Source organism: Carcharodon carcharias, chromosome 10 (assembly GCF_017639515.1).
Source record: "Carcharodon carcharias isolate sCarCar2 chromosome 10, sCarCar2.pri, whole genome shotgun sequence".
NCBI classification, from domain to species: Eukaryota; Metazoa; Chordata; class Chondrichthyes; order Lamniformes; family Lamnidae; genus Carcharodon; species Carcharodon carcharias.
Window position 1 is genome coordinate 41,580,327 of NC_054476.1, and position 16,356 is coordinate 41,596,682.

The following is a 16,356-nucleotide window of genomic DNA, read 5'->3' on the forward strand; positions in this document are numbered from 1 at the left end:
GGAAGACTAACTCTTTCATCATTCAAACTCTAATGTCTTTCCCCTATCACAGACCTTTCATCCTTCTCCTATCCACCCATTGCTCAAAAACTATTACATTTCTAACTTTTCCTAGTTCTGATGAAAGGCCTGAAACATTATTTCTCAACTCTGTTTCTCTCCATGGATGCCATAATCTGTTGCATATTTCCAGCATTTTCTGTTTTTATTTCAGAAAAAAACTGCATTGCAGTTTTCTGCTTTGAGCATCAACAGTAGTAGTGGTAAATAGACTTTCATAATCAAGCACAGAACAATTGAACACTTGAACGCTACACTTGTCACAGCTTACTTTGCCACCTAGCTTTGTATTGTCAACAAGTTTAGATACATTACTCTTGGTCTGTTCATCTATGTTAATATAGATTATAAATAACTGAGGTCCCAGCACTGATTCTTATGGCACTCCACTAGTTACAACTTGCCAACTTGGAAATATCCTATTTTTCCTTACTCTCTGCTCCATGTCAATTAACCGATTCTCCATTCATGCTAATATATTACCCCTACTCCATCTTGCATATTAACCTTTTGTATGGCACTTTATCAAATGCCTTTTGGAAATCCAAGTATGTTAAAGGTTCCCCTTTCTCTACCCTACTAGTTACATCCTCAAATTCACTAATACATTTGTCAAACACATTTTGCTTTTCACAATGCCATGCTGACTTTGTCTAATTATTGTGATTTTCTGAGTGCATTGTTATGACTTCCTTAATAATAGATTCTTTCATTTTCCTGGTGACGAATGTCAGGCTAACTGACCTGTAGTTCTCTGTTTTCTCTCTTCCCTCCTTTCCTGAATAGCAGAGTTACATTTGCCAAGTTCCAATCTGCTGGGGCCATCCTAGAATCAAGGAAGTTTTGGAAAATCATAACACACCCACTATCTCTGAACTACCTCTTTAAGAGGCTTAAAATGTAAGCCATTAAGACCTGTGAATTTGTTGGATTTTGGTCCCTTAAGTTTCTCCCACTACTTTTTCTTTGCTGATATGAATTACCTTCATTTCCTCACTTATTAGCCCCTTGGTGTTGCCCTCTGTATCTGTTGTGTATTTGTATCTTCTACTGTGAAGACAGATGCAAAGGGCAGGGTATTGAGGTCTGAATCACATCCGAATGGAGACAGGAAGCCGAACAAAATAGCAATGTTGTACATGTCAACATCCCGCCTTCCTTCTGGATGGCTGAAATCTTCATGAGGTCGGGCTGGGGGAGGGTGGAGCACAGGCCTGCAAACTTACCACGCTCCTTTTGAAGCCAGTTCAGATTGTTAAGGAATTGTTAAAAGCCTGAATTTCAACAGATTTTCAACATGCTGGAGGCAGCAGGAGGCTAGGAGGTAGGTATCTGCTTCAGACTGACGAAAGGCAGATGTGGTCCAAGTTAGGGACAAGTCATGGAGGCCAGATAAGTTTTTGCACCTAGGTCCAAAGGCTCATCATAGACCTAAGTAAAGGTTACAGCAACCCATCGCAGTTCAGAGGACTTTGCTAGGTGAGAACTGACAAAGACCTTAAGAATTTTGCTAGTTCAGTGTGCTTGTCACCCTCCTTACATTGTGTGGGCATTAGAACAGGGGGCAAGGCTGTTTGGATTCCACCCAAGTATCGGAGATGGTATAGCTGGAAATGGGCGCTGCACCCTCAGAAATCGAGGCCATTTGAGGTAAGGAACAGCAGCCTGCACAGGATCGGTGGTGCAGGCCCTTGGGGCATCGGAAGGCCAGAGGTAAGGGAACATTGGAAAAGGAGACACTTCGCTGTGCATGGGATCTACAGGCAGAGGTAACAATACCTGAACATGACTTATACCAGTGCTAAAGGAGACTATGACTCTCTAGGAGGATGGTCACAGGTATCTGTGCCCTCACCAGTGCACACATCAGACCATGCACCAATGATTGACAACCCCTGCCAGCAACAGGTAACCATGGTCTTGAATTTCTTCACCAAGGGTCAGCTCTGGGCCTCTGCAATATCCTACAGGTGCCTGCACAACAATACATCACCAGGTGACAGAAGCCCTCTTTGGCAAGACTGAACAACAGGCTCAGAGGGCACTGTGTCCAGTGTTTGGACCAGTGGGGTGATGCCCTCCAATAGCTTCCTGAAAGGGTTTTGCTACATTCTTCATAACATGGCTTCTCAGAGAGATTGGACCTTGAGGATGGGGAGACCCTGGAAGGGGACAGCTCATGGGAGGTGAATGATGAGGAAGAATTGAAGGCGGAGGGAGACGACAGTGAACAGAGAAGTGTCCCTGCTGCATAACAAGGTGCCCCCGAATATAAGCAAAATGAAACTTACCAGTTAATCAATCAACTAAAGAATTATCAATCGAATTAACAAAAACTAATAAGGGGAAACAAAGGTAAAGTATACCTAGCAACAAAATCTTACAGACTTCAAGTTTTCAAATGGATGGCCCATCCTGAAGAAGTGGAAACCAACCTCAATCCTTGGTGTTCACGCCTCCCCCTGAAGAACACTGCATCTTCCTAGGATCTGAGATGACAGAAATTCACCTCTGTCCCTGGCCCAGTACTACAATCATGATCTCCACGCTGCCAGCAGTCTCGAATCTGTCCCTGAAGATCTACAGGTCTCCCTTCACTTGATGCATATAACAAGATGGTTCCCGTAACCCTCTTTTATACTGAAAAAGTGTTATCAAACCGCCTGAGCCCATGTTGTTGGAAATGGCTAAATTGTCAGGAACATTGTAAGGATTAATTTCATTAAGGCAATGTGTGTAATTAGCCAGAACTAAACTTATGTGGATATAATATATAGTACTATGTTGGGTTAGTTTCTTTGAGGTAGAATTGTTAGCAGCATCAACTTGGCATGCTTTCCGCCCACATTTTAGTACATAACATGGTGACTTGACCATATTAGTTCTTTGCAGGGTATATGTGATTATATAAAATGCTTTTTTATATAAAAGTGATCATGTTACCCAAGCATACTAAATCCTCCTAAAACAAAATCTAAAATCTAAGCCAGTTTACAAGAAATAGTTCCAGCTCCTGTTTCCCATCTATATGGTGAATATTTTTTCAACACAACTGCCATTTCCTCTGTCCCCATGATAATTTCTCCTTTCTTTGCCTCGAAGGGACCAATATTTACTTTAGCTGCTCGCCTCCTTTTCAAATGATTGTAAAATCTCTTACAATCTGTTTTTATATTCCTGGCTAGTTTAGTCTCATATTCTATTTTTCCTTCTTTTATCAAATTTTTGGTCCCTCTTTTCTAGTTTCTAAAACAGTCCCAATCCTCAGACTTTTTTTCATAGTGTAAGCGTCTTCTTTTAATCTAATACTGTATATAATTTTTCTAAGTCAGAGATGGTTCTTTTCCATCTGCTCAACTTTAGGTGGGACAATTAGTGGGCACTGTGACTTTGTAGTCCAGAATTATTTTTCTAAACACCTCATCCACATTGCTACTTGTTCCATTATCTTTAACAACCTCCTCAAAACCTCCTCATATCTTCAGTTATGTCCTCAAACACTTTCCTAACTCTTCAGTCTTCATTCTCCCTGCCTATCTCTAACTCTGCCCCACCACAACCACCACATGTCCTTGAATCTTGGGACATTTCAAAATGTTGAATAGTAATTTTTAATTGTAACATGTTTAAAAAAAAAAGCAACAAGTTTCTTGAATCCCAATTAAATAGTGGTGAAGTATAACATGGATTGGCCCTTTATATTGTAATGTATAATTTGTAAATTAATCGATAAAATAATTAAGTTGTGGGAATAGCAATGTTTTGAAAGTTGAATATAGAATCATTGACAAGCATTCAAAGAGATGAAATTGAAACCATCATGTTTTGGAATTTTTGAGTATTTTGCTATGCAAGGATCTTTTTGCAGTTTATATTGAAATGTTACATTTAATTTTATCACTCGGGGTTAAAATCACTAAAAAACCAAAAATTGGGGCATCTGCATTAAAGTGAAATGAACCAGTTTGCAAAATACTGTTTCTCCCAAACCACTTTGAGTTGAGAGGAAAGTTGGAGTTGAAAATTTTCATGGACATTAGCACAAAAGGGCAATAGCAAATAGGGAACCTCATTTTACACTCTACTCAATTTTCTTTTCCATGGGTCTGACTGGCAAAACCTTAGTAAAAATGACCCATTATGGCAAATTTTCTAAATACATCTGCCTGTATAAACAGTGGCACTATCTTTTTCTCTTTATTCTTCCTACATCTCCCAAGTTCCCCATTTTTTTCATAGGCATTGAATTCATTACATTCGAATGACTCTTAGAATGTAAATGTTGATTCCTTTTAATCTGAACCATTCGTTCGAACAGCAATTACCATGTTTCAAATGAAGAAGACCTGCAGTTAGGTTTGAAAGTAAAGAACATTGATGCATAGCTGGAACTGAGAGACTCCAGACTAGCAGGCGTTTCAATTTCTTGGCTGAGCTGATGGAGGAGTTCTTAGTAGACCATAAGAAATGTTACTGCAATAGGTTAGTGGATGAATACAATACATGGTGTTGTGCCAAGATGTGCAAAGCAGAAGATCTCAAGTCCAGTCCCTAATCAGTGATGGAACAACAGTTAGCTCGAATGGCACTGTGCTGGCAAAAGGAAAATCAACTAGATCTCCCACTTTTGATCATTATTTGGTGACTACTAAATAATGGAAATTGTGCATGGGCAAATTTTTGATGAGTTCTGAATTGTGTTTCCTACTGTATTCACTTGACTGCAGAAACTGTCTACATTCACACATGAAACATAGCCACTAAGTAAAGTACCGGGGGTGGGGGTGTGAAGGTGGGATTAGGGAACACCATCCATTCCCAGCGGAATCAGTTGTAGGGGAAACTGGAGAAGGAAATTATACTGAATTACTGGTCATACTGACTCTAGGTGACATGTAGGATAAGCATGTAGAATTTAAGGTATGAATTTTGGGCATTTTTGGTATATGTGCACTCTCTAGATATTGGAATGGCATATAGTTATCAGCATATATACCTCTTCTAGACATAACCTAAGCAAACTGTGAGAAAAGTTGACAGTGCTGTTGCAAGTTTAATAGAAACATTTTGAGAAATGTGACCTGGATGCTGATGAATAGATATGCCCAAAATGCTAACTTGCCCTTTAGTGTTACAGATGCGGTCTGGTTTGTATTTCCAGTATTTTCTAACTTTATTTTATAATTACTTAGTTTTTAAAAAAATGTTTATCATGTTGATATTTCCACAGAATTATGCGGTGGGTGCAGCAGGTGGAATGCATGTCATTTGTTCTTTTGAAATGGTTAACTTAGTACCTTTAATGAAATCAAAAGCGCAGAAGCCCGCAGGCAGCCAAACTCCCTCACTGTAGAGAATGCACAACAACTCTCTTCACTTAAGTAACATTCGAATAAGGAGTTAGCTAGCAGTTGTGCTGAAAAGGGCAACAACTTTCATTGCATTTTAGGCAAAAGGCAATTTTTCTTCTTAGAACCTAAGTACAAAGAAAAAGACAAAATGTACATACATCACAGTCCCTGCAATTCTGTTTGAACAGTTGTATTGATCATCCTGAGCCAACTGATGTGTAGTTTCTATTAAAATTTCTTGAGATGTTACTCTGAGTTCAAAGCCTGTGATTTTTAAAGGGCATTTTTAATTTGGGGCCCCATGGTGTATTTTGCTTGAAAATATGATGTTAACAAAGTCATAATGTATAGATGCATAGATACATTGCAAGGGATCTGAGAGCTAGCTATGCTGTGTACAAGCTGTTTTTGTTTTAGTTGCATGTGCTGCCAAACAGTGGAGATGCTAAGATGAGGCAACTGGGGGAAGGGTGCAAGCCTTCAAAGAATCACCACCTGCTTCCTCTTTCACCTCTTTGTCTGGAGTTTGGCCAGGAACATTATTTTGAACTACTTCTGAGTCTTTCAGCCTGTGAGAAGCTGGGTTTGCTGCCAAATTCAGAAACAACTTCAATGCACTATATTTGAGTGACAGCCTGTTCGCTTTCAAGCCTCTTCCTTGACACCTTTGATTGTATCATGACTGTTATTGGCAGTAAAACTCAAAGGTCTACATGGTGGAGATAACAAATGGACCTTGGCCTGAATTAGATTTGCCTCTACTTTGTTTTTAATGACCTTTAAAGGTTTCAGTCAAATTCAATGCACAGGAATGTTTGCCATGCTCCATTTCTCACTATTTACTACAACAACAACTTGTACCTTTCTGGCATACTTGTTAAGGTAAGTAATGTCCCAAAGGTGCTTCATAGAGGCAAAAAAAAGGTGGATACCGAGGCTGTGAAAAACACATTAGGAAAGGTGAAAGAATACACCTTAACCAAAGGGATGGGTTTTAAGGAGGATTTTAAAGGAGGAAAGTGAATGCACAAGATTGAGAGATGGCATTAGTTGCAAATTTCAAGCTGAAAATGGCACCACTGATGTCAAATTACATTGCAAGCCAACTGGCGTCACCTATTCTGCATGGGGTTACATCATTGGAATAAGGGGTCAGCCGTTTAGCACTGAGAAGAGAAATTTCTTCATTCAGAGTTATGAAACTTTGAAATTCTCTAACCCAGAGAGCTGTAGATTCTTAATCATTGAATATATTCAATACAGGGATCAATAAATTTTTGAATATGAAGGGAATTAAGAAATATGGGGATAATGCAGGAAGGTGAGGTAAAGGCAGGAAACCAGTCATGATTTGTTCAGAGGGCCAAATGAAATACTCCAGCTCCTATTTCTTCAGTTCTGTATACTCCTGGTGCTCCTGGCTCAGAATAGCATCTAGCACAGCTCACACCAGAAGTGTGTGCCCCTGAGTTCAAAGCCTGTGATTTTTAAAGGACATTTTATAATTTGGGGCCCCGTGGTGCATTTTGCTGGAAAATATGATGTTAACTAAGTCATAATGTACAGATACTGTTTTGATACCAAAGCATAACCAGTTTGCCAAAAATGTGGAACTATCCAACCAAATGTTGCATTATTCATGTTTAAGCCTCAGTGTTGTCCTTCTGGAGCTTGGTCTGTCAATTAGTGACCAGGTTGATAGATGAACTAATTAACTCTACTGGTGCAATTACAACAGCAACTTATTTATATAGCACCTTTACTATAATAAAATGTCCTCAGATGTTTCACAGGGTCACAAATATGACACTGAGCCACATAAGGAGTTATTAGAGCAGATGACCAAGCATTTGGTCAAAGAGGTAAGTTTCTGGAGTGTGTTAAAGAAGAAAAGTAAGTTGGAGAGGGAATTCCAGAGCTTAGCACAGCCAGCAATGATGGACTGATTAAAATCGGAGGGGTGTTCAGACTTAGAGGAGCACAGATTTCTCGCATTGTTGTAGGGCTGGAGAAGATTACAACAACAGGAATGGGCCAGGCCACGGAGGAATTTTTCAACAAGGATGAGATTTTTAAAATGGAGGTGTTGCTTAACTGAAAGCTGGGAGTAGGTCAGTGAGCACAGGAAGTATGGGTGAACAGGTTTTGATGCAAATAAGGACACAAAGCAGAATTTTGGCATAACTTCAAGTTTACAAAAGGTAGAATGTGGAAGGTCAGCTTGGAATTCATTGCATAGTCAAGTCTAGAGGTAACAAAGGCATGAAGGAGAGTTTCAGCAGCAGATGAGCTGAGCATGGAGTAAAACAATGCTATAGAGGTGAAAAAAGGCAGTCAAAGTGATGGCACAGGTGTGTGGTTGAAAGATCATCTCTGGATCAAGTATGAAAATGAGGCTGTGAACAGTCTAGCTCAACCTGAGACAGTTGTAAGGGAGAGGGATGGAGTTGGTAATGAGGGAGCAGGGTTTGTGGCAGGGACTGAAGACAATGGCTTCAGTCTTCCTAATACTTAATTGGAGGAATATTCTGCTCATCCAGTAGTGGATGTCAGAAAAGCAATCTGACAATTTAGAGGCATGGAGGGGTCAAGAGAGGTCATGGTGAAGTAAAGCTAGAAGTTGTCAGCTTACATGTGGAAACCTGTGCTTGTTTTCAAATCATTTTCCCAAGGGGCAGAATGTAAAAGAACTAGAAAGGGCCAAGTTTTGATCGTAGGGGGCACCACTATGTGGGAATAGGAAGAGCAATTGAAAGCAATTCTCTGGCTGTGAATAGATAGATAAGAATGGAACCAGGTGAGTGCACTCCCACCAAACTGGACATTGGTGGAGAGGCATTGGAGGAGGATTTCAGCAGCAAATGAGCTGAGTCAGGTGCAGAATCAGGCAATGTTCCAATGTGGGAAAAGCAGCAACATGAACAATATATTCCCTTTGTCACAGTCACATACAGTGTCATTTTGTGAATTTGATAAGAACAGTTTTGGCACAATGGCAGGGGAGGAAACCTCATTGGTGGGAATTAACTATAGATTTCTATGAAAGATGGGCATGAGACAATAACATGTTCAAGGAATTTGGACAGGAAAAGGAGGTTGGAGATAAGGTAGTTTGCAAGGGTTGTATTTTTTATTGTGGAGAGTAGTATGATGGCAGATTTAAAGGAGAAAAGGTCAGCCACTGAGGAGAGACAACCATTAATAATGTCAGCTAATATGGGAGCCATGAAGGAAAGTTAAGTGGTCAGGGAACAGAGTTGAGAGAGCAGGAGGTGGGTCTCATGGACAAGATGAGTTCAGAAAGGGCCTGAGGGAAGAGGGCTGAGAAACTAGAGGAAGATACAAGTTTAAGACTAACGCATCGTAGAGCCTTAGAGGAAGTTTGGCCTGGTTGGTTAGGTAAAGGGATAGAAGCGGCAGAGGCAACTGATCAGATGGTCTCAATCTTGGTAACAAAGAAGTGCATGAACTCTTCTCATTTAATATTGGAGATGAGGTCGGAGGAGACAGGGGAGAGTGGTTTACGAAGATGGTTTGCTGTACATTCCCAGATGATTCTGGAATAGTGATCAGTTTTCACAGACAAGAGCAATAGTTCTTTATGCAGATCTGGAGGTGAATGTGTAAACAAGCTGTCTACAATATCCATTAAACTCTGTATCCCTTGGATTTAAGTGAGCAGAGATGACAGCCATACTGGGCGATCGACTGTGGTGAGAGACATTAAAGGTTTTAATGGGGACTAGGGATCAAAGGTGGAGGTGATGATGTGGTTGAGCAAATTGGTTAGCTGCAGAAATGTCGTGGTGAACAGAGGCCAAAAGGCCACCCAGTTGGGAATTGAAAGTGTAGTTGTAAGTGTTTGGAGGGGTAAGTGGGATGTTAATGGAAAGTGATATAAGGAATTGATCAGAGATGGTTGTTTCTGTGATTGATACTATGGGAGTAGCGAAGCCACGTGAGATGGCAAGGCTAAGCAGGTGGCCATGAATATGGATTGGGGAATTTACATGAAGGGAGAGATTAAGGAGGATAGTAGGTCAATAAACTCAGAGGAGAAAGAATATGACGAATTGAGGTAGAGGTTAAAATCACCCCAGACGAGAAGTTGTTCGGTGCAGAGGCTGAGGGAGGAAAGCAGAGAAGATATTTTGGTGATAAAGTTAGCATGGTTCTTGAGCGGGTGGTAGAGAATCAAGAGGAACAAGATAAGATGCTCAAAGCAGGAGAAATGCCAGAGGAATAAGGGGACGGACCAAGGTGAGATTTGGTTATAGGAGTATCCCATACACCACTAAGATCTGTGTGAGGCAAATGGTGGAAGGTATAGCTTGGCAGGGAGATATAGGTTAGGAGGCGTAGCTGAGTTTGAAAGCAAGGCAACCTTGACTGTAAGGTCATCACTTTCTAGTCAGCATCTCTCTTCTGATATACTCTGAATTATGAATTATGATTCTCATGTCAACTTCCATGGCAATCAAATTCAAGGACAATAAAGGCTTGACTCATGACAATCAATTTGGCTGTATTTTGTTGCTGTTGAAAGATAGTTTTCTGAGGAGGGTGCAAACACAATGGAACCTTGGGGTGCATGGTCACGAATCTCTGAAGGCAGTAGGACAAGTTGGTAAGGCTGTTAAAAATGTGTATGAGATACTTGGCTTTGATAGGGGAATTGAATACAAAAACAAGGAAGTCATGTTAACCTTTACATATAACTGGTTAGGGCTCAGCTGGAGTATTGTATACAATTCTGGGTTTCAAACTTTAGGAAGCATGTCAAAAAGGGTAGAGGAGGTTTATCTGGTGATCCCAGGCATTAAAGACTTCAACAGTAATGAGAGATTGGAGAAGCTGGAATTGTTCTCCTTAGGGGAAAGATCTAACAGAGATGATCAAAATTTTGAGAGATTTTGCTAGATCAGGAAGGGAGAAATTAGTGTCAGTAGCTGGAGGTCTGGGATTGAGTGAAAAAAAACCTCCTCGTTTCCTGTCTAGTTTTTTTTTTGTTGCCAGAGTATTCTTAAGATCAGGAATGTGCTACCTGAAAGTATAATGGAAGCAGATACCAGAGGATCTTTCAGAAGACCACTTACTTGAAGAGGACTCATTTGCAGGGTTACCAGGATAAAGCTGCAGTGCAGGACTAAATAGAACAAAGAGCCAGCACAGGCATAACACAGCACCTCCTGTGCTGCAACATTTTATAATTCTGTTCAAATTCTGTAGCAGCTCAGTTATCATTCCTAAAGAGAAAGGATCAGTTAAAATTTCAGGTGTAATCCTTGGTCAGAGCGGAAAACCAATAGATCAGTAGACATTTTTGTATGGCTTGGGATGGCAGGGGTGGGGGGGTTGGGGGTGTGCCTGAAGAGACAATAGATAGTCTAACTAAGGAGGAGGAATTAATAAGTTCAATAACTTATAAACTGCTTGACAAAAAAAACTAATGGATGCAATAAGTGAGGTAATATGAAAAGGCATTAAAGGGAACAGAAGAATGTGTGTATAACTAAAATGGTTAAAGGTGCAGGAGGCTGGTGCACACAAAGAAAGGCAGAGAATTGAGCAAATTGGAGAAAGATGACAACCCTGCAGACTCAGGAAGTCTGAAATGAAAACAGAAAAATGGAAAAAACAGGACCTCCTCCCTTATGCTGTATTTGTTCTGACCATTCCAATTTCTGCAACAGAAAATTTAAAAGTAGCCTCTTTTCCCATTAGTTGAGGTTTCCCCAATAGCAGGTGGCTAAAGCACAAATCATTGTTTTTTTTTTGCAGATGGTGACTGGTCTATATATTTCTAGGACTTGTAACTGCATAAGAAATAACTGCAACAGCAATTGTTCCAATTACACTCTAAACTCACTAGCAGCAACAGAGCTACACACATGAATTTTGTTCTCAGTCATCACTTTTTTGACAGCACTGCAAAGATTAATATGCCAAGAAGTACTCAACTTTAAAATCATCTTCTCCACAACTATATATGGTGCCAGTTCAGCAATAAAAGGGTTAATAATTCAATATTAATACAGTTTATTATTGCATCATTCTGAATGTCTAGTTCACTCATTTTTTTATACTTACATTGAATTTGTATTTATATTTAATAAATTATTCAAATTTGTATCACACATGATCTGGTGCAGCAGATTATTTATGATTGTTTATTTTGTGACATTTTGCACTTGGGAAATAAGCTGTGATCAAATTAAAGTAGATTTTACAAAATCTTCGTTAAAGCTTCTAACTTACGTAATTCTTGGTTCGTGAGCCTGTGTTCGAGTTGGATTAACAATGCTGGAGAATTGGAACACCTTTCTAATTCAGGTACGCATGGGCCAGCATTAAGCACTCAAGATTAATTAGCATAGCCAAAAGTAAAGCTCTTTCTGCTCTGCTTTAGCATCAACCTCAAAAGGGCATTTCTTACACTGCATCAAAGGAGGAAGATTGAAAAATGTATAAAAGCTAAGAGATGCAAAAGACAAAATCACTATTAGGAAAGATTAGCAACATAAATATCAACTGACGCAAGAAAATTGTCTATACTTAACTTAGAAAGGAGATATATAGTTAAGTTAGGACTAATACTAAAAAACCTGAGGAATATATAAAATGCATCACAGTGCTGAAAAGGGAGAATAGAAAATGAAAATAGAGAAAAATACAAATAAAATGAAAGGAAATAACAAAAGCTTTTTAAGAGTAATATGATAGAGAGGGCAGGATCATTTAATAATGCAGAGATTCAGATTGCGGAGGATTAGCTAGTGTTGTTGGAGAGGATTTAAACAAATTTGGCAAGGGCATAGCATTTGAAAGGACAAAAAAGGGTGTACAAAATATTGGGTGAGACAGATAACACTGGAGTAAGAATTAGTAAGACATTGAGCAACATTTTCACCCTGCCGGGGGGAAAGTGCAGGAGTGGGCCCGGGCAGGCGGGCCTCTGATCGGCATCTCCAGTTGGGGTTGCACTGCCATTTTACGTGGCCAGGCCAATTAAGGCCCACCTAGCGTGACATCCGCCAGGAAGCACTATGCGCTCGAACCCTGTGCAGGCGGTGCAGGTGGATTTCCTCATCCGGGAGTGCACCGCTGGATCCTCACTTGGTAGAGCAGTGCCGACCTCACTGTTAGCACAGGTCTGCTCCAGATTGTGGCCAACCAGCTGGATAGCTCTGTTTTCAAAGTCCATGAGGACCTTGATTTCAGGCATTCTGCCACCGGTCTGAGATCTCTCTCTCTTGTTTTGTGCCAGCTTATCCTGCATGGATAGAGATGGAGAAAGGGTAAGCAGGATGCCTGATGGGTCAGATGATTGACATGCCTGGCCTGTGTGGCTGGTGAGTCGTCCCATAGACGGGCTGAGGACAATGAAGGTGTGTGTGTGAAAGAGTGAATGGTGATGTCCCTTGAACTGGCAGTGAGTGAGGGCCCTGTGGATGTGTGCTGGGTTTGTGAGTGTGAGTTGAGAGTGATGAAAATAGTGCCTTACCCTGGCGGAACAGAGATCATTCATCCTCTTACAGCACTGGGTGTCTGTCCTCTTCTGAAAGCCATTGGTGCTGACCACCACTACCTCCCAAGCCGGATTGGTCACGTTACTGCCCATCCTACGGGCAGAGTGGGGGTACAGGACATCCCGGTGGGCCTCCACAGCATCCAGCAGTTACTCAAGGGACCTGTCATTAATCTGGGGGGGGCTGCGGTCTTTTCTCCTTTGCTGGCCATGCCTCCCGGGCAGCGGTGGTGAGCTGGTAGCGATGAATGGTGTGCTGACAGCTGTCTTTTAAACATGGCAGCTGGTGTGATGCAATGACAGGATGAATGACAGCCTGCCAACCATGGAAAGGGCGAATTTCCCGGGAATGCTTGTCCTTTCCAACTCCAACTCTCTCTACAACTTGTTAAAGCAAAGATTAAGATCTTTATATTCTTTCTTGTGAATACTGTCAGTGATAATTAAATAAGACAAAACAAAATGTTATTGTGAACAAGTCACCCAGCAACAAAGTAGTTCCATCAAATGAACAGATGACACCCTGTTCCCCTTTCTGTTTGTATTGTCTCAAAACGTTCTTGGCTAGCACATTTCAAGTATGGACCCTGTAGGAATAAGAGTTGGAGACTGATACTACACTAAGTGTCTACATTGCTTTTTACTATAGTTGTCAGTAGTGTTGTCTCCTGGAAAAATGAAAGGGGCTGGTAGCGGTAGCTTTCTCTTATTCAAAACAAGAAAGAATTGGGCGATGTGACTACATCTTGGACTAATATTTTTTTTAAGGTATTTTCATTCTAGGAAGATGGGAGGAGGCAGTATGTGATCCAGGTATAAATTACCAATAGGCATAGTGTAGACATAAGGAGCCTAATTTACTTAGTGACAGGCTGCTTTGTAGCTGACCTCAGTAATTCACATCACTTTTTGATGTGGCTACATGGAACAGCAGTGAAATGTCAAGTTTTATCTTTTTATTCTATTATTTGCCTTATCATAGTCATCTTTTCAAGTATTTTGTCCGGCAACCAGTGTATGACACATTTTGATATCTCTCACACAAGATTCCCCAGTATAAAACAGCTAAAATAACTACCTTAGAATTGGTGAAATAGACATATGAAAGATGAAATTTAACTGAGAAGTGATTAATTTTGGAAGGAAGAGTGAAGAGAGGCAATATGATCTAAATGGCGCAGTTTTAAAAATGGGCGCAGGAACGGAGAGACGTGGTGGATCATATGCCCAAATGTTTGAAGGTGGTAGGACAAATTGATAAAGCTGGTAAAAAGCATATGGAATCCAAGGTTTTATAGAGGCATTGAGTACAAAAACAGAGGTTATGCTAAACCTAAAAGGGTGTCAAAGAGATTTATTTACTGGGACCGTACCAGCAATGAGAAAGTTGAAATTTAATAGGTGTGTTCAGAATTATTAAGAGTTTTGATAGCTAGAAACTGTTTCCACTGGCAAAACAGTCAATAACCAGAGGATACAGATCTAAGATAATTAGCAAAAGAGCCGTAGGGTTTTTTTTTGCACAGTTTTGATCTGGAATTCATTGCCTGAAAGGGTGGTGGAAGCAGATTCAATACTAACTTTCAAATGGAATTCAGGGGTTCCCAAACTGTGGGTTGCACCCCAGGATTTGGAGTCACAGGGTCTGAGGCAACAATGGTGACTGTGGAGCTCAAATGGAATTTGACAGCTCTGCGGCCCTTTTAAATGCTCATTTTTCTTGTCAGTAGGCGTGGCTTAATCATCTGACCGCTAAGGCCTGATTGCTGCTAACAACTACAGCCTGTAAAAAAAATGGGTCTTTGCTTCTTTTCAGGGCAAACACAACTCTCCCTCAACAGTTCTCTAACCTTCTCTGCACATCCCAACCATACACCCCCCACCCCACCCCACAATCCCTAATTTTCACTCTAGGGTCACATATACTCTGAGGCATTAAAATGGGGGCATATAAGGAAAAAGTTTGGGAAGCACTTGGGCTAATTGGATTGGTCTTTCAAAGAACCAGTACAGACACAGTGGTACCATAGCATAATGGTTGTGTGGAGTCCCATCAAAAGCAGTTGAGGCCAAGATTAATTCATTTCAAAATAGGTTTCAGTCTTGGTACATATAAATAGGTATTGATTGAAGATTTAAAAATACACTGGTTTCTGGGCTGATAAGGGAGCAAATGGGGAATGTTGGCTAGACCATGGTGAATAGTGAAGATGTGATGAATAGATGGTTGCTTTGGAATTATGCTCAATTATTATTTTTCTAATGACAAACTCTACCTCAGGATTGCAAGTGAGTAGAAACCAATGGAAAAATGGCTTGATGAACTAAACAAACTGCTTATTCCAAGCTTGACGTACATTGTAAATTAACTAAAGCAGCAAGGACAAACTTGGTGGAAATGTTCTCAAAAAAAGATATAATGTCAACAGGAAAACCAAAAGGAAGATGAAAATGATCTGGGGGTATTCCAATTTGTTTTTTGCTATTTCCCATTAATGGTGTATGCAAACACTATTTGTAAAATTCTCAACTAAGAAGTTGCAGTGATCTGTAAAAATCAACTTCACTGTATTATCTGTAACTACAAGGTCTAGTACCTACAATGTAGAAGCCTTCCTTTGGTTTTCACTTGTATTGGTTACTTCTAAAGTTGGATTACACATTGCTAGAAAGAAATTTAAGATTTTATCCTGCTCATAGAGATTACAAGTTAAAAAATCTCATCTACTCATTGATCAAAATCCATGGAGAGAATTCTCCGTCAGGGGTGGTTGTACAGGGATGGGTCTGCGCCATTTTACGTCAGCGGACCAATTAAGGACCGCCCAATGTGATGTGCACCTGGAAGCGCTGTGCACCCCTGTGTGGTGGGGGGCGGTTGGGGTGTTGACTGAGTCAGGAGTGCACTCTTTCACGCATGTGTGTGAAAGAGCACAGAAATCTCCCTGAGGCAGAGAGGTGCCTCAGGGAGATAAGTTTTAAAAATTATAATAAAGAAAATAAAATTTAAGACATGTCCTCTCATGTGAGTGTCATGAGCATGAACTTTAATGAAAAAAAATTTAATTAATTTATAAACCCTTCATGAAATCTCATCCTGCCTGTGAATGAGGTTCCTCTGAAAAATGCGAAGGCTGCCTGTGCTCTTTCTCAATAACCTTAACTAATTAATGGCTTTGATAGACCTTTGACAGTTTGGCGGGCAACAGCCAACTTGGCTGCATGCCCACCGAACTGAAAATCTAAATGACATGCGGTATCTCAGCGAGCGGGCCCCACCCCACTTGCTGAGCCAAAAATTCTCCATGTTTCATATGGCTCAACTCATTAAAGTATCTTCAAGAGCCAAATATTCCTAGGCAATATTAATTTGACTGAAGATAAAGCATACAGTTTTCTTACCAAGAAACTCACTCA